Below are 25,288 nucleotides of genomic sequence, written 5' to 3'. Positions count from 1 at the left end.
TTTCCCACCAAAAAGTCTCCCCCCCCCCCCCCTTGGAGTAACTTTCCAAAAGAGCTGCTCTTGTCCTCAATGCCCAGACTCATGGGGGTGGATCTGGGAAGCTCATTCTCATTGAAAGTCCCTATTGTGAACACCTGTGTGCCCCCAGGGCCCCCAGGACATCACCTGGGTGTTGAGACCCACAACCTAGCTCTCCCAACACTGCCAACAAGACAAAAAAGAACTTCAGACACTTTGCTCTTTTTCAGTGAAACACCTCAGAAACAAATCTGAATTTGGTTTTTGGTTATCTTTCAGGCATGAAAAATATTTTGACAAAAGTATTTTCCAGCCTGCCTTAGTTGGGGGAGAGAAAGTTCTTGACGGAGAATGTAAGCACAAAGCAAGAAGCTGCATGTAATGGGCACCACTGTGTATGTCAGCTCAGGACTGTGAGGGGCATGACTCCGGGATGAGGGGCTAGCATCCACATCCGAACTTCCTTCTCCTGATAGGGGCACTCCTGTTTCTTGCAAATGGGGGACAATTTTTACACACCCCCTGCTGCTCACTCCCTAACGCATTGAGAGCAAACTTTCTGATTTGGTGGTTGAGGGTCGGGCGCATCGGTCTAACCATAGGACAGAGCCGTTAATGGAGTAATTCCGGACACTCAGAGGAACCGCACCCCACACCCCTAGGAGCAAAGGGAACTATCTGATTTGTCTGGGGGTCAAGGGGTGGGCTGGCACACGGGATGGGGGTGGGGGGGGGTTGGATGGTTGGAGCGCCACGTGCTGCGCCTGGCTGCTGCTCACTCCTGTTTCTCCCTCCCTACCTCATCTTCTGCCATTTCCAGAGGCAGGAGAAAGGTGATCTCGGACTTGACCCCTAAATCACAGCTGCCGGTGGCTGCACCTCACTCCGGGATGAGCACAGCCCCTTCGCCCGGCTCGGGCAACTTAACCCCTTCCTCCCCGTGCGTTCAGAGGCCAGCGCTGGCGGCGCCTCTGACCGCGGCACTGCGAGTAGCCAGCCTCCTCGGCGCGGCACCTCGGATCCCGTGCAGAGACCACAAAAGGGCGAAACGGTGGGGTGCTGCGAGCCTGGGGCACCGGCCGGCCGGCCCAGAGCACTGCTGGGGAGCCCAAGGAAGAGCCCGAGTTAGCGGAACGAGGAGGGATGTTTGGATCGTGTTAACTACCCAGACAGATGCACTTCGGCATGTCTGCATTTATGGAATCCATATGTTGTCGTGGCAAATGAAAGGACAGCAACACGTACATACAATAGACTTAGAATAACAATACGCATTCAAAAAAGGACCCGCGCATTCTCCACCGTCCAAACCTTCTCTTAGATCCAGCTCTAGAGTTGTACAGAGGCGTCCTTTCAAACCTCCCCTGTCTCCACACGGGATTTTCTTGTTTCTTCCCCCTCCTTTATGTTTCTATGCCCCCAAACCCCCTGTAGAAGAAAACCTAGGGCCCAGAGCTAGGCTCTTTCGAAGTGTGAACTCCTAACACCCCCTTCACCTTCCTTCCCCCTTAAAACTGGCCCATGGCATCTTTAGTCCTTGGACCAAATAAAAGCTGCTCACGTTGCCACCCATATTCTGAAAATTGCAGGGGAGATTTTTATTCAAATTCATCATCTATGTCTTCATCATTAAACCAATATTTCTATGTTATGTTTGCATAAGAAGTGGCCCCAAACAGATCTGGAAACACAAACCCCCAGCGAGAGAGCAAACGCATAGCCCTGTACAGTACCTGCATTTATGAATACCTTGTATATTTGTGTGCACACATATTTTCACACACACACAAGATGTAAAGACATCTGAAGTCATTCAAATGTATATTTATGTACCCCTTTATGCATATATCGTTATGTGTGGATATATACATATATATATATATATATATATATATCCATCCACTTGAGCAAGAGGCAGGGAAATGTATACATCAATGCAATATTTAGCTTACATTCCATTTTTCCCTCCCCACTGTAAATGTCTTAAAAACAGGTTGGTCTAAAATTTCTGCCCTCTTGCCAGCTAAGTGAAGGATTTAGATTCTGAATTTCTTGGCTCCTCTTTCCCCCATTTTGTACATAAAATAATCCATATAGATGCTGGATTATCGTCTAAGCATTATTCAATCATACAAGCTTGGTACCTCTCCTCCTTGTAACGAATTCACTCACTAAAATTAGCATAAGTATTTACCAGATTAAGCTGACATTTTCTTATATTGCAACATGAAATACGTTTATATCCAGAATTTCCCCCAAATAGCTTATACCATGAAGATATTGACTTCCTCCGCAACAAGCGACAAGTTCACTTCTACTACTATTTATATTTTAAAAGAAAATAAATACATAGTATTTAAGTGATTTTTTCAAGATCTACAAGGAGAAATTTAATTCTGCTGCATTTAAAAAAAAATAGACTAATAGATTTATAAAGATTTGTGAAGACAGATAAATAGGAACAAATATACTCCTGAGGGTCTGAACAATTTTCCTTACCTGATGTATTATGGAAAAATTCAGAATTTACCAGTCTTCCTTCAGTCAGTTACATTTTACACTGACCTGTACTTTGAACTGAAAGGGAAAAAAAAAGAGATTAACTGTTGCCAATGAAAAATATTAATTAATAATCAAAAACCAGACAAACTGAAGGTAAAAATATACAATGGCTACAATAAAGATAAATATTTATTTAATCAAAGTAGAGGTTGTATTTGGACTGCAGGAATGTTTCATCCTTCCCTTAAAAAAAAAAAAAAAAAAAAAAAAAAAAGGCAAGAAAGAAAAAAGCCAGAGTCTTTGCAAGCTCCTGGAGGGTTCCCATTGTCCAGGGCTATCGAGAGCCTAGAATGGCATTAACCTCACAAAAGACACATTGTGCAGGGGACAAAAAAAAGCCCCTTCTTCTACAATAACTTTTAGCTTTTTTATTTTTAGAAAATGACAAAGGTTTTGCAAGCACTGACTGGTGAAACCTGTAGCAAGCCAGGCTGGACTTGGCTTTATTGATCAGCTGTCCCGCATGGAAAAGCAGCCAGGAAAAGTTTGAATGGCAACCCAGATTTGTCTCATGGAGAGGAAACCCCCGATTTTTCTAAGTGTATTTTCCTCCCCCCATCACCCGCCCTTAAATAAAACAGCATTATCCTCAGAGTGAATTCAGAAGGATTAGATGAGGTAACTGCAAAATCCCAAACCGGTTTTCTCCCCTAGTCTTGACTAAGAAGCTCCATGCTCTTAAGAGCATTGGGAAAGCTCTCAAAATGAAGAATTACTTTCTAATCAAACAGATTTCCTGATTAGTGCCCAAATTCCTTCTCAGATAAGTAATCTTGGTAGGCTGGGGGAAAAAAAAAAAAATTTCCAAGAAAATTAAGTTTTAGCGCATCCACCCTCTCTACCTGATGTTACAGGGTTTACTAAAGCCTTCAAAAACATAAATGTTGATTTTACATTTGTTTGCAGATCACTTAAAGTGCAGATTGCATTTTATTTTATTCCAGACATTGTAATTTCAATGGTACTAGTTCATATTTAGAACTTACATAAATACATACTTGTCATTAAAAAAATCTATTGCTGTAGCAATGACGCTGAGACTAGGATTTGAAAGTGGGGTGGGGGGGGGGAGAGAGAGAGAGAGAGAGAGAGAGAGAGAGAGGCTGACTCTTTTCTTCCTGCATTTGTTTGCTTGCTTTTTGGAGGTACCGTGCACCAGCCTAAGTGATGGCTTTGATGTACTGGGAATCGGTACAGTAGCAGGGTCCCTGGCTGCTGTCTTTGATTCCAGGGATCTCCTTTGGGCTCTGGTGGGATGTACCGCTCCTAGTCTTTATCTGAAATCCATCCTCTCATTTCAAACCCTTTGGCTTTGAGACTCTGTTCCAAACTCTTGGAGGTAGCTGTAAGACTTTTTTTTTTTTTTTTTTTTTTTTGGCATTAGGGAAGGGGTATGTAATTTCCCCTCTTTCTACACACTAGACCTTTCCTCGCTATTTAAATATATTGGCTTTCTTTCTTACAAATTTAGTCCGAAATTATTTTTCACTGCCTTTATTACATCCCTGCTTTTGATGGCAAAATAGCTTCCTGTGTTTTGAAAACATCTGCTTTCCAGGTTTTACACGAAAATATTGATTTTACTTTTTTCTTAAGTCCAGAAAGGTAGAAAGTTGGACTTGTTTCTAAATGCAACTTTTCCTTTTCTTGTCTTTTCTAAAGTATCCCCCTTTAAGTTCTGATTCACTTTCCCCTTTTATTTCTTCTAATCATCATCCCATTCGACCCTCTTTCCCTCTTCTTCTAAAGAACCAGAGAAGATTGATTGCGTCTTATTTCGGAAGAGAAAATTAACATATTATATTTTTTGTCTAGTCTGTGGTATGTGTTAAAGTTTCTTCCATATTTTCTTCATTCGTCCTCTGCTTTGGGGGGAGGTAATTTTCCTCCGTTCAGAAATCTCAGATTTGCAATTTAAAGTGGTCTCTATTCTAAGCCTCTGGTCTTTCACTTAAACCTTTGCTTTAAGCTGTCCCACTCCATTATTGCCCACCCCCCTCTTCTTTGAAGATGTTCTTTTCCTATTAATTTAAGTATTGTTGCATTTGCTTAAAAAAAAAGAAAAAGAAAAAAGGAGACAGGAAATTACAAGAAAGAAGGAAAAGAGAAAAAAAAAAAAAAAAAAAGAATGGAAAGGAAAAAATTCTTAAAAAAAAAAAAATCTTAGCCAGGTCCCTATTGTTGCTTCTCTGCATTTCACTTCTCGGGGTGTGTGTGTGTGTGTGTGTGTGTGTGTGTGCGTGCGCGCGTGTCGTGTGTGTATGTGTTTTTAATACATGCATAAACTTTTGGTGCCTCTCTCCCTCTTCCTAGGTTCTTCTCCCATCCTCTCTTCCTGCTCTCCTTGCCCTGCTCATCACTTTCCCCTGGTTTTTTTTTTTTTTTTTTCCTCCCTTCCTCCCCTCTGCCTCCCTCCACCTCCCCCTTTTCTTTTTTGCTGAATCTTATTGATCCAGAAGGTGGCTAATTAGCCCTTCCCGTCGTGCCTGGGTAATGAAGCACATGCGCACTGAATTAATCACAGCCATTTTTTGCAGGAAACTAATTAGCAGAATAAAGATCCAAAGACTTTTTTTTCTTTTCACTCATCAGCTCCCACTTCCAGCGCGTCCCCTCCGACCGCTGCAGCCGCCACCGCCGCCGCCTCCTCCTCCTCCTCCTCCCGGCCGCAGCCGCCGCCGCCGCCGCCGCCTGCTTTGCATCCCAATTACAGCCTAGAGCCGCTGCCGCCGCCGCCGCCGCTTCTCCTCCGTGGCCCCTGCCCGCTCCGGGGGCTGTAAACTCCCCGCCAACCATGCTGCTCGGCGGCAGCGGCGGCGGCGGCTCCGGCTCCCCGGCTGCGGCCGCCTCCCGCCCCGGGCTCCGCCGAGCGCGCTCCAGCTCCGCCGCCGCCGCCGCCGCCGCCGCCAGCAGCGCGTCCTCCGCCGCCGCCGACCCCCGCCAGCCGCCGCTGCTGCCTTGATGGGCTCCGCGGCCCGAGCGCCTCTTTTCGGGATTAAAAGCGCCGCCAGCTCCCGCCGCCGCCGCCGTCGCCAGCAGCGCCGCTGCAGCCGCCGCCGCCGGAGAAGCAACCGCGTAAGTGGCAACTTTTCCCTCTTTTTTTTTTTTTTTTTTTTTTCCCGCCGCCGCCGCCGCCGCCGCCGTCGCCGCCTGCTCCTCCTCCTCCTCCCGCCGCCACCGCCCGGACGCGGGGCTCCTCGGGGCGCCCGGGCTGCTTTGCATGGGGCTCGTCCTGCCCCCTCCCGGCTCCCGCGCCCGGCCGCCGCCGCCCGCGCTCCCCGCGCCCGCGCCCTGCTCGCTCGCTGCGTCCCGCTCGCCTTCCCCCTGCGCCAAACTTTCTCTTTCTTTTTCTTCTTCCTCCTCCTCCCGCGCCGCCGCCGCCGCCGCCGCCGCCGAGCCCGGGCCGCCCCCTCCTCCCCGGCCCCCGCGCCGCCGCCGCCGCCAGCGACCCCCGGGAGGGTGGAGGCGCCCGGGGCGAGGCCCGCGCGGCGAGTTTGGAGGCGCCGCCGGGCAGGGCCGGCCGGGGCGCGGGCCGAGGGCGGGAGGGCGGCCGGGGTCCCCGCGTCGAGACAAAGGCGGCGGCCGGCGGGGGGGTCCGCGGTGCCGACCGCCCCCGCCCCCGCCGCTCCCGGCCCCCAACTTTGCCCCACCCCGGGCGGTGCCGGAGCCCCGGACTGAACCGCCGCGCAGGGCGCGCACCCGGCCCGGAGCAGCAGCAGCAGCAGCAGCAGTAGCAGCAGCAGCAGCAGCAGCAAGAGCAGCCGCCGCCGCCGCCGCCACTGCTGCTGCCGCCGCCGCGGTCGCTGCCACTGCCGGCCGGCGCCTTCCGCGCCAGGGCTCGACTTGCTGGGGACTCGGGAGCCGGATCGCAGCTCCGGGTCCGGGAGGGGGCGAGGGGACGAGGGGGCGAGGGGGCGAGGTGGCCGCGCCACCCTCTACCTGAGCGCCCTGCGCCCTGCCCCACTGGCAGAGCCGCGAGCGCCTAGAGGGGGCTCTGCCCTGGACACTAGGGGCTCCCGGGGGCTCCGGGCTGCGCCGCCGGCCAGGGCCAGAGTTAGCCTGGCCGGCCTTTCCCGACCAGCTGAGTTGAGAGACGTCGGATCAGAGGATTCTTTTTTTTTTTTTTTTTTTTTTCCCCCTTGCTCACGCGAATCTGGGATTGTTTACGTTCGGTTCTCCGCTCTCACCCCTCGCCTGGCTCTACTAGATGCAAAAACCACGTTCCTGAATTTTGCATTATGCATTTTAATGTACACATTTTGCATATCTATTGGAGAGTAGATCTGAGTGTATTTCATGCAATGTGTTTAAATTGTGTATGGACTCAGTACTTGTAGGCTTTTTGTGGAGCTATTAAAATACACACACATATATATATATATATATATATCTGTATTTCACTTTGTGAATTAATCTGTTGCTTAGAATCTGACTTTTGTCAAATGTGCAGTTCCTTCCACTATGGCAAATTCTTTGATTACAAGTGCTTTCGAAAATCACCCACTCTTAACTTTTTTCCCTCGTCTCTTTGAAGTAGGGTAAATATGACAATTTTTATTGGTCTCAATTATTGAAACTTGATCTAAGGACTGTGTGGAAGGAGGAGGCTGATTGCCTTTTTCTGGCCTCCAGTTCTACTGACTTTTAAAAGGGGGTTTGTTAAGTACCTTTGAAGAATATGACATACGGTGATCGCTTGGCTGTAATGCAAATTATAGAACATAAATTCACCTTGGAATTAAAAAAGACTTGAACCCTTTCAGTAGGTACAATTTAGGCTTTATTTTATATATATATATATATTAAATTACTTTTCACTCCTTAGTTTGTTGAATGGCTAGTTACAGATCAACTTATTTGGAGGTGTTTGGAAAGAAGCTTGGGAACCAGGAGAGGGGAGATTGATCACAATCTGCATAATCAATAGGGCAGTGTGCTGCAATCGTGTACCTACATTTACTGTAAATTTCTACAATATCTGCAGTGTGGGTGCTCCAGTGCCTTGCTCTGCTTCTCTGAGCAGATTTAGAGGCAGAACAACCAGAATTTACTGCCCAGCCTTCCAGAACAATATAGGGGAAGTCCATTCCATGGTAGCTCATTTAAAAACTCCTTCACTTTACTGAAGTCCGCCCCTCCCATCCAGTGTGTGTGTGTGTGTGTGTGTGTGAGAGAGAGAGAGAGAGAGAGAGAGAATATGTGTTCACATGTGGGGGTTTCAGATGCTGAACCCCCAAAGTGTAGGTACCCTATGAGTTTGAGAATGGTGGGAAGTATTGGAGGGTCTTTGAGGGGTGGGGATTTGCTTATGGAATTACTCCTTCAGAGGCCCTCTTATTGTGTTATGATGTTAGGTTTCTTTTACTGTTGGAAGTAAATTAGAGATAGGAATATAAGAGAGTAATACACTTGAGATGGAAGCAATGTCAAAAGTAAGAGTTGCTGTGTGTATGAGAATACAGACAGTTACAGTTTGTCTTGAAAGCTTGGTGGGAAGTGAATCCATATTTGGAGATGATTTTGAAATAGTCTAGCAAATGGTGCTCAACAGGATTTGGTAAAAAGTGTACATGGAGTCAGTTTTGAAAGAATTGCGGTTTGGGGAGATGAGGTGTGGGCAGGAAAACCCACTGGAGGCCAGCAGCCTTCCTCTGTGTCTCCTCCCTTCCCCCCGCCCTGGGTTTTAGTTTTTAATTACTTAATGCTGAAACGCACAGGGCTTATATAAATATTTGCAAATGCTCTTTCCTATTGATTTCTCTGAACAAACTGCCCTGCTCTGGTCCAGAGAGGAGGCGATTCAGATCTGTGGACTTTTTAAACATAAAGTCTCTGGAGGAGTGTTCGTCTGTGCATGTGTGTGTTCATGGGTAGAGTTGTAGGCATGAAGATTTTATTGTGGTGAGGGGGTGCAAAGAGAGTTTAGACTCTCAGTGGTGTGGCCTGTGAAAGCCGGCTGAAGCTGGTCATTATGGCCTAAACAGTTCTGACAGATGTGTGTGTGTACACACTGTGTGGGTGTCTACACTGGGGGAGCCTGAATGGTATGCAGTTAGCCCCCTAGCCCCCCATTAAATATGGAGCTGTTTTCCAGGACTCTGTGACTGCCTTCTCCTGGGGGTCACATTGAGTTCGAATCTGACCCAAGGTGCAGGAATCCTGCAATGGGGAAATAAAAGAATATACAGAAGAGGGTCAGGTCAGCTGCTCAGAGGCCAAAACCCCTACAGCTGCTTTGATTTTATTGTGTGTGTGTGTGCGTGTGTGTGTGTGTGTGTGTGTGTGTGTGTGTGTGTGTATTTTAGGCTCCTCCTGCCATGTTACAAATTGTGCCTCCCCCTCTCAGGTGTTTGCTCAGCAGCTTAAAGGCACCAGAGTCTCTGCCTGCATAGACCGTGCTCTCAGCAACAACAGAAAACCCACAATACTGAATCCAAAACAAAACAAGGGAGGAGGGGGAGAAAAACCCCTATTGAGTTCAGGCAAATAAGGTTGGGTCTCCAGATCCGATTACAAAGCAGCTTTGAATATGCAAGACAGTGCACAAGACCAGTTATTCCAGTTACAACAAACTATTAAAAAAGAGAGAGAAAAGAAAAGGCATGTTTAGGTCCTAATTTGTTAGTACAAGGAAAAGAATCCCACATAAAGCTGCCCCCCACCCCTTTTCTTTTCTCCTCCCTTTGCTGGTTTCACACAAAATTCACTGGCCTTTTCCTGATCCATTTACTGTATAGGTTCTTTTATTAAAATCTTTTGGATTTAGAAAGATTGCTGCAAGCAACACATTTTCTGTGTTTTTTTTTTTTTTTTTTTTTTTTATCTGAGAGGAGAGTTGGCAGGGGTTCTGTGGTTTGCAGTTACACAATATGTTATCATGTTTTTAATCACTAAATCATTGCAGTGGTTATAGATTTACAGTCTTGGGGTATTACAGAGAGGAGCAACGGCAGCTATATATATACTTTTAAATTACACTAATGTAAACTGAGTGCCGCACTATGAATATGGTCGGCAGACTGCAGCCCCTCACCCCCTTAGTTCTTTCTCCTTCTATGATTTTCTCCCCAAAGTACTTGTTTTGCTTAACATTAGCCATCCCCTCCCCTTCCCTGAATTCTTTGTCTTGTCAGTGCCCCCTTCCCTCCGTTTTAGACTTTTAACCCCAGATAAGCTAAAATTCAAACTCTCAGAATGAAACTTTGGATTATAGAAATGATAATAATAGTAATAATGATGATGAGGATGGAGAATGTGGATTTCCTAAGATCCTCTTGGTTTCCATACCGACCTCCTGCATATGGATGGAGGGTTGATTGCAGATCAGAAGGTGAGAGTGGGTGGAGGGAGGGAGTCCAGGCCTGTGGCACTCAGAAGGTCCTGTCACTGGGAGCCCACTTTCAGCTTCTGTTTTTCATATTATTATGTAACAGAATCCTTGGCAGCATTAAAAATTCAGTATTACAAGCTGATTGTAATGCTGCCTCATTAGACAGCACTGTCTGGCCTTGTATTAAGTGAAACACAGAGCATGGCTTTTACATTATAAACACCAATAAATATTAAGGCTCAGCAGAGGGGGGAAACAGCAACTGGGTTTTTGGCCCCTTCTGGTTTGACCGCCCCCACCCCCACATCTCTTCCCACCGTGCCCATCCCTCGCCCCCCACACCATGCTGTCATCTCTTTTCTTGTTGGGATGCTGATGTGTGGACCCTGCTGACATTTTAGGAAGGCTTTTTATAGAGTTATCTTGTGTACACAAAAGGTTTGGAAGTTTGTTTTGTTTTGATCTGCAGTAAACAGGTCCTTCACTTTGCTGATGTCATTTCCGTTCATATTTGAGTTGTTTGTTGTGCTTCTTTGCAGGGCCCTCTCCTCCCTCCCCTTACCTTGCTTCTCAGCCAGAGCCTGTGGCTGTCTGGGGAAGGGGGATAGGCTGTTGAGCTGCCAGGTCTGGGTTCAAAGGCTGAGGGTCACCTGTCCCTGCTGGGGAAGATGCCTCCAGCTTCAAATCTGGTTAAACACTTCCATGTCCACTTGCCCTGGTATTTTCATGGCATGTGATGATTCATCCCAGTTTCCTTTCTTTGTGTCACCCCCACCCTTGCCACACCTTGTCTGTCTTTAATACATCCTTATTGTCCACTTCTCTGGGGACCCCCCCACCTTAAAAAAACAACAACAACAACAACTTGTAATGACGACTTTGAGACTTTGATTCAGTTGCAAATCCAAAGCTGGCATTAGGGACCTCATGCTATGAGAAAAAGAAACTGTTTCCAGGCCTTACCCCTGAAGCCCCCCAGCACCCTCTTCAATCCTCTTTCTTCACCATTTCCTTTTCTTTTTCCTATTCCCTGTCGTTTTGGAAATATAAAGACTAGTCTGGTGTTACTAGAAATGACCATAACATCCAGTGTCTCTTACTTCCATCTGATCTACGATTGGAACCCCTTCTTTAAAAAAAAAAAAAAAAAAGGTAGGGTGGGCATAGGAAAGAGGAAAAGCTGACTGTGTAGGCCCCAAAGGCCTTCCTCTAATAAGATGGTGGGTTTTAGGTTTTAAAAAAAATTATTTTCTTCTTTTTAGGTTTAGAAATAATAGGGAGAGAGGGAAAAGCAGTCATTAGGAAGTTCCCTGAGTTGCTTTCCAACTAAGACGGGTGAAAAATGAACCAGCATTGACACTTGGCTCCCTGTGAAAGCCCAGTAACCTCTCCCCCCTTCTGTGGCCCTGGCCTTTTGTTCCTGGAGAACGGAGCTAAGGTACTTTTTCTCCCAGACCAAAGGCAGCAGGCACGGAGTCCCCTTGTGAGCGCATCGCCTTTAGATGGCCTTCTCATGGTTATTGTCAACGCAGACTTCCCCAAACAATCGCTCCAGGGAGACACAAAAGCAAAAACATTTGTCCTATTTTTTTAACCTCTTTGTTTTAGATTTTTTTTTTTCATCCATTCTTTAAATTTCACAGTTTCTATTTGTCTGCAGAGAGACAAACGGAACAGCATGAAGCACATTTTACCGTAGGCCTCACTGGCGATTGGAACAGCCTCCATAGAAATCCAAATTCTAAAACACTGGCTGACTTGGAGGCTATGTGAAATTTCAGCTCTGGGCTCTGAAGTCAGATTAGCAGAGATTTTGAACAAAAATGCACTACAATGAAAAGATAAGAAAATGTGATTCTAGAATCGTTTGGAGGAAAGCGTGAACAGGGTCATCTTTTTTGTTTATCTTCTAGTTTTCTGGCCCCTACATAGAAGTGGCTGATTGATAGGGAAGAATTGCAAACCTCAATGAAATTCTTCCTTAAAAAAACAAAAACCAAAAACCTGGTCTTGGTTGTTGTGTGTTTGATATCTATTAAATGGATTGTTCAAGCTTATAACTGGAAGAACTGTTGGTATATACTGTGGAATTGATACTGTGTTGATTTAAAAAAAAAAACAACTAGGATTTATGTAAACAGGCAATATCCCCTCCCCCTTTCTTTTCCTCTCCTGTTTCCTGTTTCCTTTATTCTGCCTCCAACCTGCTTCCCCTCCAAGAATTCAGTGGTTTGCTTCAGGCCAGTGTAAAGGGATGTGTCAGACAGTTGGGGATGGCCCAGGATCAAAATAGGAGTTCACCTCTTTTTTTTCCTTGGCCCCAAACAAAGCGCATCACTCTCTCTTATAATGTATGGACCCTGATTGCGATACTGTCCTTAAGCATCTGTCTGCCTTTTCATTAAAATTCTCAATTTCAAGGTTTAGAAACACAAATGTAAGAATCCCCTTGGGTATAAAAGTCTTGCATGGCAAATTCTCTTTGCCCTTTCAGAAATACTTTTGTTTAAAAAAAAGGGGGGGGGGCAGTATGTAAGCTCTTAACGTTTAAAGCTGTTTTAAGGCAAATTCTGTATTTTTTGCTTTCTTCAGACTTGGGCTTTACAACTTAAAATGATTCGGGGGGGGAACTCTCGAATCACGGCTCTAAAAAGAAAAAAAGGGGGTTACTCATTTGTATGTATCATTGACAGATTTAGGGGCTGAGCGAAGGGTGGGTAAGTAAACTAGATGACGCTCTGCCTATGATTTGGGCATAAAAATTAATCTATGGAATTAGCACTGCAGTGATACACAGAGGCCTTGAGATTTGAGTCAGAGAAATGTGAATCAAAATGTGTGTGTAGGCCCTGATGCTTCAGCCTCCACGGGCTCTGTGGGCGAGCGAGCAAGGGCTGTTTGGAGCAAATCCCGCCCTCTGTACCATCCCAGGAAGGCCTGGCCACCTAGTGGGTACCAGGCCTTTAAATAAAACTGCCTCAAAATGATGGGGTGAACTCAGGCCATGGAGTACAATTCAAATGTGTCATTTCTTTCAGGGACATTTGTTTGTGGCTTTTTGCCCTTTGCTAGGATTTTCTTTGTTAAAGCCTCCAGATTATTTAAGCACAAGTTTTGAAATCAATGTGGATGTATAATTTAATAAAAATAGAAGGATCTGGAAGAACACACAAATCTACCTAAACCCAATTGTGCTGTGAGGAGAGGCCAGTATGCTGACATCCAGTGGATCTTCGCTCAGAGATCATATTTACCTTTGCCGAAGTGAAAGGATACAGCATTAGAGAGAGCTTGTGTGGGGCGGGGGGAGGGAGGGAGAGGAGGGCAGGTTTGGCTGGGTCGGATCATTGTAATTTGCCAGCCAGCTAAGCCTTAGGGGGCAGGCCTCTGGCTTGGAGAATGGGTAAGGGGAGGAGTGGAGAAGGGGTTTGCCTTCCCTGATTTATTTTTAAATATTTATCCTTTTGGCTGTTGCCAGTTACACTTTCCAGAGGAGACAAGACTGGGTATGGAGAACTTCGAGGGAAGAATCGCCTCTTCTGAGAGTGGGTTTATTTGTCAACAGTGTTCAGGACGGAGTGATGAGAATGTCAGGTTGTCACTGCTGGGTAGGCCGTGGGTTTAACATCAGGCAGCTGCCCTGGGAAGAGCTGAGCTTCTCAGAGCTTGGAGGATAGAATTTGCTGCATGTATTTCAGAGAAACTGTTCCTTCCACATGTCAGTTCAAAAGTTGCAAATTACCTCTGAAGACGTCTTGTTTTTGTTAATGATGAGAATAAGTTTTAGTGGGTGTAGCATCCCAGTGCGTGCAATCCCTTACATTTATATTTGTACAGAGGCCTTACGTTACCCGCCGGTGGCTTACCTGTCAAATTTTTCCTGGGAACAAAGGCAGGCTTGAGTAGGCCTCACCATGTGTGTAGCTTTTGTAGGATTAAGATAAAGAAAATGGACCCAGGGTCATTCTTAGTTCTGTTTATCTGGCCTCTGAGGTGCAGGAAGCTGGTCACCCACAGCCTGGGACAGTGGCAAAATTGGGCCAGGTCCCCTCAGGATTCTGCCACCACCTTCCCATCTCTCAGAGGACTTAGACCTTGTTTTTTGGGTTTTCCATCTTTGATTTTATTGAAGGTATTTATCTGTGACCCCACCAACTTCATGATGTCACCAAATTGCAAGGTTGTCCCCCATTCATAAAAGTTAAGACCAAACAGCCAAATAAGATTCTCCGTGAGTATCAACGTGTTCTCAGTGTCTGAAACTTATCAGCTGGGCTGTGGGTTGCTTCCCCGGGAGAAGCAGGGGCCTGCATCTTCATTTTCCTGAAGAGATTTCCGGGATGTCTCTGCACGGTGGGCCACCTTACTTGCGTTATTGTTAGCATCATCACCTTCATGTATTATTCATAGTCACTTTTTCAATTAAATTATTAATTGGTTTTCTTTAAGGTGTTCCTGACTCATGTGGCTAACATAAATAACAGTGTGTTTTGAAAACACCACCTGTTCTTAGGCCTGAGGTCAGGCGGTCTGCTAGCAGCTCTGCAGTGACCATGCTCTGGTTTATAAAATCCTCCTCCTCCTCCACTTTCCTTTTTGGCTCTCCACACCCCCACCCCATCCCTACTCCCTCTCCTGTGACTGAATTTGGCTTGTGCCCTCCTTTGTCCCTAATCGGACATGATTCCCTAGAGGCAGTCTTTTTCCTCCCAGGGCCCTAACAGGGAAAAAAAAAAAAATTTTTTTTTTTTTTTCAGTTTTTTTCTGGACTAAAATGTAGAGAGGGGTTGGTTGTCTGTACCCAACAGGTTATTTACATAATTTGATCGTGAATTATATTGTACAAAATGCCTTCTGCACAAGGACATGGTGTTCACCAGACAAGCATCCCTTTTCCTCCCTGTTAGTGTGTGGGTAAAGCTAATACGATTCCATACATCCTGCTCTTCACCTGGTGAGCTTATTATATTTCTAACACTTGCATGGTTCATTATTGTGCGGTAGGAAGAGACTCTCCAGGCTGTAACGCCAGCCTGGGTGGGTGGTTTTCAGAAAGGGAAAAGACAGGTGTCTTTTTTCTGTGCTGAGAGCAGCCAGAGTAGATTCAGGCCGAGGGTGGGATTCTGACGGGGAGGACAGGGGACTTCCGGTGAGATTTCTATAGTGCTGCCTTTGCATATCAGAATGGAAAAGGTGACTTTGGGGAGATATAAAAGTGTCCAGCAGTCGCTTTGACCAACTAGGATGTCTGCATTAACTTTGACCCTGGTGGCAGAATCTCCCTGGGAAGGGCATGATCTCTGCCATCTCTGAAATAATGTGGCTTTATAAGGCGAGTCTCCTTAAAGCATGTAATTGTCAACTGCAGCTCCTTTTCTTGTCACTTCTTTTCTTCCTCTTTGCCTAGCACTCTCATTTTCTTTTCTCCCCACGGTTCAAAAACTACCCTTAAACTCTCAATGGAGAGCCAGGGATGTTTTTATAAGTTTCTGCAGCTGAAAAACAGAAGTGTTCTGTAAAGCAGTTAATAGGATGGGTGTGTGTTTCAAATAAATTCCTGTCCACATTGGCTAATGTCCCCATGCTAGAGTGGCCTGGCTCTGACGCGGACAGGGCCCAGAGACCGATGGCTTCGGTTCGGAGGCCCCAGGCTGCTTTTTGTGGCCGAGGGCACGTCCCTTTCTTCTCGCCTGATTCTAGGCCGGCCCCTGACTTTTGACCAGCGAGGGGTCAGCGCCTCCGGGAGGACCCGGCTTTGTTCCCGCCGGGCTGGTTCCCGGGGTGGCGCAGGCCGGGCCGCCAGGGCCCCTTGTCCCCGGGCGGGCGGGTGCGGCCCCGGCCTGCCCTGAGGCCGGAGCCCGGAGCGAGCGCGGCCCAGAGCTCGGGCCTCCGGCGCCCGTGTGGGTCCCCGGGTCCCCGCGGGCGGGCGCGGCCACCGCCAGCAGCCCGGCCTGCGCCCGGCAGGACTGTAGATGTCAGGCTTTGCCCGGGGAGCCTGGCGGCGGCGGGGCTGCGAGTTTCAAATTAACCTTCCGCTTTGTTGCTGTGTAATGTGGATCCCCGAAGGCCCCCAGCCCCGCCCGCCCCCCTTCCCCGGGCGGTGCGCGCCGCAAACTGCGAGTTGAGCTTCATTTACATAAAGCGATTCCGGGCGGGCGGGCGGGCAGCGCGGAGGCGGCGGGCAGGCCGGGGACCGGGACGCGAGCGCCGCGCCCCGTGGGTGAATCCCCGCCGCGCCCGGGGACCTCCCTCCCGGGCACCGGCCGGCCGCCAGCCCGGCCGCCAGCATGAGCCCCCCTCCCCTGCCCGCGGCGCCCCTGCTCCCAGCCAGCGCCACCTCGGAGCCCCGGGGCCAGCGGGAGGTGGGGAGAATGCCGCCTGGGGTGGGTAAGGTCGGGGCGCTGGTGCCGCTGGAATTTCCCGTTGTCGCGCACGGCGGCGCGGCCCCCGGACCTGCGAGTGCCTCCTCCCTCCGGAGGTGTGCGGAGGCTTTGTGTGCCAGGTGAGTGCAGCCCTCCCCCGCCGCGCGCAGCCGGCCTAGCGCTGCAGGCAGGTGCCGCGAGTCTTGGCTGAACTTCCCATTCTCTTGGGGCGTGTGGGGGAAGGGCAGGCTGGATGCACTTGAACTCCGAGACTCCGGCCGTAACCTACCTGGGGTGGGAGCGTCTCAATTCTACTGGGCACAGAGTGCAGTCCTTCCTCTTTCCCTCCCTCCCTCCCCTCTCTCCTCCCCGGCCGGCCTCTTCGTCTCCTTATTCTGCTTTGGGATTAGTTCCTGCCTTCTGAAATAATTGTGCTGCTGGTGCCACTTGGAAGTTTGGGTTCCTCTGCCTAAAAATGCACCCTTTTCAGCCCCAGAGAAGTCGCTGGTCAGTTCGAAACAATGTGAAGAATGCGCCTGTTGAGGAGTAATTAAAGGGGGAATCCGAGTGTCGGAGCTGGAGGGCACCTTTGGAGATCATTTTGTCCACCCTCTAATTTTAGTTTGTTCTCACTCTGGAAAAACCAGAGCAGCATTTATTTCTTGGGGGAGGGTGTGTGTGAAGGGAGAGCTAAGATTTTTGTCCTGTTAAAGGAAGAGGAATGCCCAAGTTTAGGTCAGTGCTAGAAAAAAATCCAAAAGTGATCTTGGTAGACTCGGAGGGAAATGAGCTTTCTAGAAAATGGTTCTTTCTGCTTTGGATATACCTATTTAGGATGGGGAAACACCTGGAGGGCAAAGACCACAGCCCTGTGCATGGTGCATTCTGAGAGGGAATTGCCCTTACAAGGTGTCAAACTGGTTTAAAGGACCTGCCCGTGAACAGGTGAATCCAGGAGGGTCAACCCTCCCCCCCACCCTCTATTTGTGTCATTTAACAGGTCGTGGAGACTCTCTAAAAGCCACTGACAGCCTCAGAAAGGACAGAAGCCCCACCTGGGCACAGAGAGAAGGCCTGTCCTTCAGGCTGGGGCCTGCACAGGGAAACACATCAAAGCAAAGCAAGGAAAAAGCAAACTTAAGCCTTGAAGGTAGATAGTGAGAAAGTTACACGTCATCTTATTTCATCTCATGCTTTGAGATCCTTGGAGACAAGCCACTAAATAAATAGAGTATAATTTAAAGCTCACCCTAGCTGGGGGAACTCTTGTTTCTTTGCCATCAAGCAGCAGGTGCAAGTTTGTAGAGTTGGCCCCTAGAGTCCCCTCATTCCTAAATTCAGGAGGTGTCAAACCTTCATGTTCTTTTAATGGCTGTGGTTTCTGGATAGGTTTCAAGGGAAACCCTAAAAATCGTGAGTTCCAGTGGGCTGGGCTGGAGGGGGAAGCCCGAGAGCTGTGGTCCAGACTGGAGACTGCATTTGATAGGAAAACATATACCTTCCAAGGTAACCTGATCGAGAAAGGCTGCAGCTGGGAACGTGGGCCTGTTTCTTGTTATCAGAACAGCCACTGGCGGCCTGAGATTCTGAATCTTCTTGTTACCCAAATGTGAGGAACCGGGAACAGAAGTAGAGTGTCAGGGGAGTCAGGAGACCATGGTTCTCAATCATTTGAGGGTTTTGAGGATGGGGTCTTTGGAGAGAGGCACATACCTGGGTGTTGGCACATCTGTATTTGGGTTCATTCTGTTGCAAAGGGACCCTGAAGGCGCCCTTTCAGAGCGCGCGTAGCCATGAAGGCCAAGAGCAACTTTCCCTCTCTGCCTTGCTTAAATTACAGGACGAAGGAAATTGTCTGCATTTGGTTTCCAGTGTAGTTTTCAGAAAGCATGTAAAGTGCCTCTCAGAATGGGCTGGGGTCACACTTGGTCTTTTATTTAATTGCACAAGTGTTATTTAACAACATGGGGCAGATGCAGAAGCAAGCACTTTTACACTTTAAAAACAGTCCTTTTGGAATCGCAAGAAATTAAGTGACTTGGAGACCTTCTGTCTTTATGACATGGGTCATTTCCCTTTCCCAACTCTTTTTTCCCCCTAAATGGCTACACTTTCTATGGGATAGAGCTACTGTTTTCCATTTCTCCTGCAGACAGTTTTGATTGACAGGGAGCCATTGAGAAACACTTGCTAACTATTCCAGAACAAAATAGACCTTAGCTGCTTCTGCAACCACCTGAAACTTTAATTTTGGTTTCTTTCCTTCTGTCTTTCATTTGCTCAAATGAATACTAGGGGAGGGTGGAAGGAGACCCAGATAAAATGGTACTCCCAGCAGGTGTCCCAACCTGGCAGTGAAGTGCCTGCCTCCTTGCTGCTTTGGGATTGGATTTAACTGCTGTGTAAACTCAGTGCCAGTTGGACTGCCCAGTGGCGAGGAGCTAAAATAAACAAGATTTCAGCTTTCATCATCATGACGTTAAAACGATGGCTCCGAGGCGCTCTCAGGACAGGGCCGGCACGCCTTGGTTGACCCAGGGATGGGTGGTTCATTAGAATAAGTCTGTGATTGCAGACTGCTAGAAAAGTATCATCTGGGGCTGGTGGTGATTTGGCTTAGTTCCTTTAGTGCTGGTTGCATGTGGTGTATGGGAAACATGTCCTTATTGTCACCATGTGGTGGTGTTCCTTTTTAGCATATCTTTTAAGGGTTAGGGCTTTTGGGCTTCTGAAGTGTTAATGTATAAGAGCCTGGAAATACTTGAGGGCCCACAGCAGATTTTTACCTAGGACATTATTTTTATTACAAAGTTGCAAAAGTATCATCTTAAAAACAGTCATTTAAAGTGACGAAGCAACATTTTATAAAAGTATGGGGAATTGCTCCTGTTACCTGAAGGCAAAGAAAGCAAGTTGTCTTTATTGGCACCCTTGAAGAGTAACTAGTTTGCTTCTCAACCCAAGGGATCTAGCCTTGTCTTGGCAGGTGGGCAGTGGTGATCCTGGCCTGAAGAAGCTCCAGCAAGCTCCACCCCAGTGCTTGCCAGCACTACAGGGACAATGCACCTGATGCTCAGGAGCCACCTCAAGAAGTACAATACATGCTGTGGTTTACGCTTTCATTTGCTATTAAAATGGTTGCTTGCTGTTAGCCTGGCCTATTTCCGTAACATTGGGGCCTGTTGACCTGCTCTGGTTCCCAAGGCTGGTGTAATTAACCAGGATGGGGGTGTTACCATAGAACACAACAGGAAGGCAGATTCCATTACAGTGAACTTCACAGGGTCATCCAAATGCTCTGGGATGAGAATTTGGTGTAATGGTCATTGTTAGAAATCACAGCAGAGCTTAGAATCGCCATCCTCTGCCGGAGTTAAAGATCGTGGTTAGGGAAATGGAAAACCAGTTCTAACAGAATCCAGGAAAGGATATTCCTTTGCAGGAGCTAGTCTTAATCAGATCCTGAGGGTGCTTATTCTGTCCAAAAGCACAGTGTCCTGCGTCCTTGGGCCACTCAAATTGAGAAACAAACACACAGAAGCTAAGATTGCATCAAACTGCCCCAAGGGAGAGACCCAGGCAGAAATCTTGGCTCATTGGCAAGCCGCTTTCAAAATCCAGATTAAGGAAAAAAACTACCAAATCAACAACTGTCGGATTTGTTTTCTATATGATTTAAAGTTGGCTGCCAGACTGTTCTCTTTGAACATGTGGGAAGTGACAATCAGATGTTAGATGGCTTAAAAATTTTTTTTGGTTAATATGGTAAATGACTCCTGTATGGACAGGAACTGGGGACTGAGGGAAAGCAAGGCTTAGCTCTGATTGACAGCAGCATTGTGCTGATGTTTCAGAAGCAGTGACACAACTGGATTTTTTTTTTTTTTTTTTTCCTGATTTTCATTCTTTGGGTAAGGGGACAGGGAACAAGCTGGTAGTCTAGCAGTGACAGGTGTGTTTCTAGAGAGTTCTTTGCCCAAGGAAGTTGCCTTGGCTCCTTATATGTAACACTTGATGTCTTTTTTCTTTGATGTCTCTGCCTTTCTTTCACCCTTAATTCCTAGAGTTTTCTTGCTTTTGTAAGGCTAAGCATGCAACTAAAACAGGAAAGGAGATGTAGAAAGTTTGCCAGGTGGTAAATTGGGCTCCATTTCATAGCAAGACTTCTTTTTTGTTGGTTTTAACCCCAAGCTGGGCCCCTCAGGGAAATGCCTGGGCTGTACCTGCCTCCTGGGCAAGCCCTTCTTCCTTTCCACGGGAGGGTCACCCTGTGCGCTTGTTAACAGGAGGATTAGTGGGGAGGCTTGGTGTGCTCGTCTCCAGAGGGGCCTGAGCCTGCCTGTCCTGGGGGAGGCCTAAGGTGGCTCAGCTGCCCACTCTTTGAACTTTGGTATTAACACATGTACTGACCCTTAAGATTTTTCCGTGCTCTTCCCTCCCTGGAGTCGGGTCTGAGGCTTCCAGGGAAGGAAGAAAGGTGTGTCAAACAGGGGCTGCCCGACCTACCCTTGCCCCTTGTGGCTGCGCCCCATTCAGGACTGAACCATCCAATCCCCTGCAAAGGCCGCTCTCTGTGAAGATGGGGAAGGGCAGGGGTCCTCTCCCCTCCTGTCCTGCTTAATTTGGGAGAGGAAGTGAATCCCATGGTAGCCCTAAAGTCTCTCTTGAATGTTTATCTTGAATTTAATCTGAACTAGGTCTTTGGGGGCAACAGTTAGGAACTTGTGAAATATCTTCAGTCATCTGCAGGGAGACTCAGGCTGGAACCAGGCTGACTGGCTCCGCTGGGCTGTGTGAAAAGACGGTGGAATTTTCGTCTGCTGCTGATTTCACGCACTGTCCTGAAAGTGATTTCGGCCACAAACCTTTGATCTGGGAATGAGACCCCTGCCCCCATGCTTCTGGAGATAGGAGTTAGGGACTACTCTTTGTACACTGGGGGTCTGGAGGGGTATTAAAGAGTAGGGTTGGGTACCTGGGGGCTTTGGAGGGTTGACTATATCAGGAACAGGCAGACTGGCAGGGGGGATATGTGGGCTTCTGAATGGGTAGGAAGGATTCTTCTTAAGGGCTGAACTGCTTTGCTGCAGTGAGCAGTTTTGGTCATTTCTTGATAGTTCCTGACTCTATCCAAGAACATGACTGTGGACAAATTCTTTTCAAAGTATTAGTTGACTTAGATTTAGAAGAGACTTTTTTTTTTTTTGGTGATGCTGGGGATCGAACCCCAGCCCTTGTGCATGCTAGGCAACCACTCTACCAACTGAGCTATATGCCCAGTACCTTGACTTAGATTTTGTGCACAAACCATCTCCTGTACAAGTGTGTGTCCTAGGCTCTGCATTTCTGCATTGACATTCCAGTTCAGAGGTGACCCTGAGTCTTCTGGCCCAAGTGGACTGAGATCAACTGAGGGTAGAAAAGACCAAGGGGCTTAATTTGATATTCGATTTCAGCCCTGAGGCCCCTCCTCCGCTCCCAAAGTCCTGTAAGAACCTGTTCAAACATAGACATCTCCCTTCAGTGTCTAAAAGGTTCTTTTTCTAGAGTCTGTACTGTAAGTCTATAAAAAGTATATATGTAGAGACCTGAACTTATTTGCTTCCCACACTTATGGTCTCTGAGTGGCCTATTTTGGACGACTTTTCTTTTCCTGACAACTTTGTCCAGTGGAAATACGTGGAAAAACCTGTGGGTTCTTTTTTTTTTTTTTTTTCCTGCCTGTCAGCAACTTTTTTTTTTTTTTTTTTAAACAGTTTTTCTTAACTGCTCAAGAAACAATGCAAGTCTCTTCCACCATTCCAGGACCTGTTTCCTAAAATGCTCTTTGGCTCTGGGCCTTGGTTCTTAATGTACATTTGGCTGGTGGGGGAGTGGTTTCTGCTTTCCTTGTAGCCTCCCGCTCTCGGTGGAATATCTGCACCCTTGTTAAAGAGTCGAGTCAACTTTTGGACACATAAAGCCGAGGCCCCTGGTTTTCAGCTTGGGTGTCAGAAGGCTGATGTCACTCTTAAAATGACGGCTTTTAAAATATGTTCTCTGTTCTGTCTTGGAGGGTGTCATTTATGTGGTATGGAACTATTGCCAGGCACTCCGGAGGACTTTGAGTCTGTGTACCTGTCTGTCTGAATGGGTGCTCCCTGGGCCCAGATTGCTCCCTCTTTCACAAGATTGTATTTCACCCACTTTTAAAATGTAGTTCCCAGTAAAGAATGGCCAGTGGAAAATGATAGGATTCCCCCACCCCATGCCTTTTCCAAAGAGTAAACTGAAGCTCACGGGTGTCTTTGGGGAAAGCAGAGAACTTTTACACCTTTTAGGAAAGGGCTGTCAACTTATTTTGCCTTTACTGGGGAAGCTAAGAATTGTCTAGACAGGGGACAAGTAGGGTGAGGGAAATCCTGGTGCCAACTCCCAGATGTTTTCCTGGAGGGAGGAGTGGCCTTCCTCATTGGAGAAGCAGAGATGAATCGGGAGAACTCCCTCTTGGGAAAGCTGGCCTCTGCTCATCACTCTGCTCCAAGTCTTACTCCTCTGCTGAGGCCATTGGTGAGAGGCTCAGCACTGCTGCAGCCTAAGCTGTGTGACTGTAGGCAAATCACTTAACTTCTCTGAGCCTTGCTTATTTCATCTGTAAAACGGGCCTCCCCCCGGGAAGGCAATGAAATAGGAAACAGGTTTTCACCTTAAGTTACTTAGTGCATTGAATAGCCTCTCCATTCCTGTTAGTTCCTTTCTCACGTCCTTTCTCCCTTCTATTTTGTTCCTGCTTAGGGCCTCTGCTACCTGTCTTTTCCCAGTACCTTGTAAGAAATAAACTAAAAGGTCCAGTGTTTCTTCCATTCTTCCCCTCTCGGCTGAGACTACCTACAGCCAACTCTTTTTCGCATCCTGCGACTATTCCATGTGATGCACAAGGGGCTGTAATAGATACAGTGTCCCCCAGCCAGACACCCGCCTGCCCCCCACCACCCAGGCTGGCAGGCGGCCTTCTAAGTGAGCAGCCCACTCAATGACCCACCTAGAGAGGCCTTCCCGGGCTAGCTTGTATATGCTAATAGGCCTGACTTGTCCTGGCTTGTTTGTAGTGATTTGTGGAGGCATTTATATGCAAATACTATCAACTTGCTGAGTTAATTATCATGTGCCTCCCCCACCCCTCCTCATGGCCTCCCTGCCGCCTCTTCTCATCAGCCCAGCACTCTTCAGTCCTTGCCTCCTCCAGCTGTCGTCCTGTCCCCATCTTGTACCTGCAGACCCAGTCACGGCTCCTGTACAGTTCTGTTGCCTGGCCGTGTGGTCAGGCGTGATGAACCCGGCAAGCCTCCATTCAGGGGGCCCTCTCGTGCAGGCACGCTTGGCCCAGGTTGCCCCAGCCTCAGACCCCACTCTTCACCAGCTACCTTGAAAAGGAGAGCTGCCCAGATGTAGCCATCCTTGACCCTCCTTCCCCAGTCTGCAAAGCTGATGATCGTTTTAAAGTTACTATTTTCATTTTCTCATGTCGTTTAGACCACTGCATCTTATTACCAATTCTGAACCCTGAAGAGGAGCCATTAAACAGAGGGATGTCCCCTCCTGCCCCCTACCCTGGAAATTGGAGTGGACCTTGGACCTAGTTTCCTGGACGTTCTGGACTGTTGATACTTGGGGGCGTCTGGTTCCTCAGGGCTGTGGGCCTGTGTATTCTTCTGTTATCATGGGCTCCTCCCCGCTTGATGCCAGAGCACCCCACCCCCACACAGGACAACCAGAACTGCCTTTAGGAATCCATTACCTGGGAGGTGAAATCCCCCCAAGTGGAGACCCACTGGGACAGAGGCTGCATGTGTTTCTTATGGATGAAAAGATGGCAGGTTCCCAGCCTTCCTCCCAGTTGGACATACTCACTGCAGCCTCTGAGCCTCTGCGTAAGAGCCCAGCAGCTTCTGAGTTTGACCCATCTGATAAGTTAGATGTTACTGTTTGCTTCACACATGCCAGGCAAATGCCCTGCCCCTAAGCTACAGCCCCAGTCCCTCTCTCTCTTTAAAAGGAGTTTTGTGTTTATTCTCTGAATGGTAGGACCTTGGCTGTGCAGCTGTGGAATGGAGCTGAGGCCCCAGGAGCTGGGCCGCTAATCTCTGGGGAAGCTCCCCCGCCTCTGTGGGGGAGGCCCCCTGGGCAGCACCCTGGGCCCGGCCTGGAAGGACGGTAAATATTCCGAGGGCCCAGCATACGCTCTCACACCGCATGGACTAATGGTCTGGGTTAATTTTGTATACAAGGTCCCTTTTGTTGGACAAGGGGGTGAAAGTCCACAGCTGTGACCGGAAATAGGGGACAGGCCTACTGGGATGACCTTGTTTTGGAAAGTCTAAATGGAATACTAATGGCTGAGATCTAAGAGGGTGATGTATGTGTGTGTTTGACTGGGCCTACAGATAAGGTGAAGAGTATTTTAAAAGTTACTTTAGTGCAACCTCCCAGATAACCGCATGCCTGAGGCCAGTTACAATTTATGGCCAGCTGGTAGTCATGGCTGTGTGTCCGCCTCACTTTATCTATTGAGTCCAGGCTCTGTAGCTTAACTGGTGGTGCCCTGCTTGTTTATTTTATCTTCTTTTTTTGGGGGGAGGGGGTGGTGATCAGATTTTGCTAGTGAAACATAATAGAATTTTACGATATAGAGAGCTGTTGTATTTTCAGCTACCAAATGCCTTGGGACGTATTGCTCCTTCCTGTCCCTGATGATAATGGGCACCAGGGTGTTGCATTCTAGAGTTTCCAGGGGCCTGGGGTACAGGCCCCCATCTTGTACAGTGCCACCAGCCTGCCAAAGATGCAAGCCAGGGCAGGGGTGTGGAGGAATTCATGGAGCTGCAGGCCCCAGCTTTCTTTCATCTCTGAGGTCAGCCTTTTCCTGATGCCTGGACTTAGGGAAGCTTCGTCCCTGGGCTGTCCAGTATGCTCAGCACACTTGCCTAGTCCACAGCATAAAGTTCTCACTTTATCTGGACAACAGAGAAGCAGTGGT

The 25,288-nt window shown here is 47.9% G+C and overlaps 1 protein-coding gene across 8 annotated transcripts in view; it reads left to right on the top strand.

Annotated features, from left to right (window-relative positions):
• Positions 1-25,288, top strand: part of ZFHX3 (zinc finger homeobox 3) — a 308,931-nt gene that overhangs the window by 63,082 nt on the left and 220,561 nt on the right. For 3 of the 8 annotated variants that reach the window (XR_013760296.1, XM_079117849.1, XM_079117845.1), the window contains exon 1: positions 16,273-16,412. The exons of 2 other annotated variants lie outside the window; for them this stretch is intronic. The gene's annotated coding sequence lies outside the window, so the exon portion shown is untranslated. Of the gene's footprint in view, positions 1-5,515; positions 5,656-16,272; positions 16,413-25,288 lie in introns of those variants that run through there. 3 more of the 8 variants (XM_079117847.1, XM_079117851.1, XM_079117850.1) reach the window with 3 other exon arrangements.

This window comes from Sciurus vulgaris (assembly GCF_902686455.1).
Source record: "Sciurus vulgaris genome assembly, chromosome: 17".
Lineage (NCBI taxonomy): Eukaryota > Metazoa > Chordata > Mammalia > Rodentia > Sciuridae > Sciurus > Sciurus vulgaris.
This window is presented reverse-complemented; position numbering and strand designations above follow the sequence as displayed.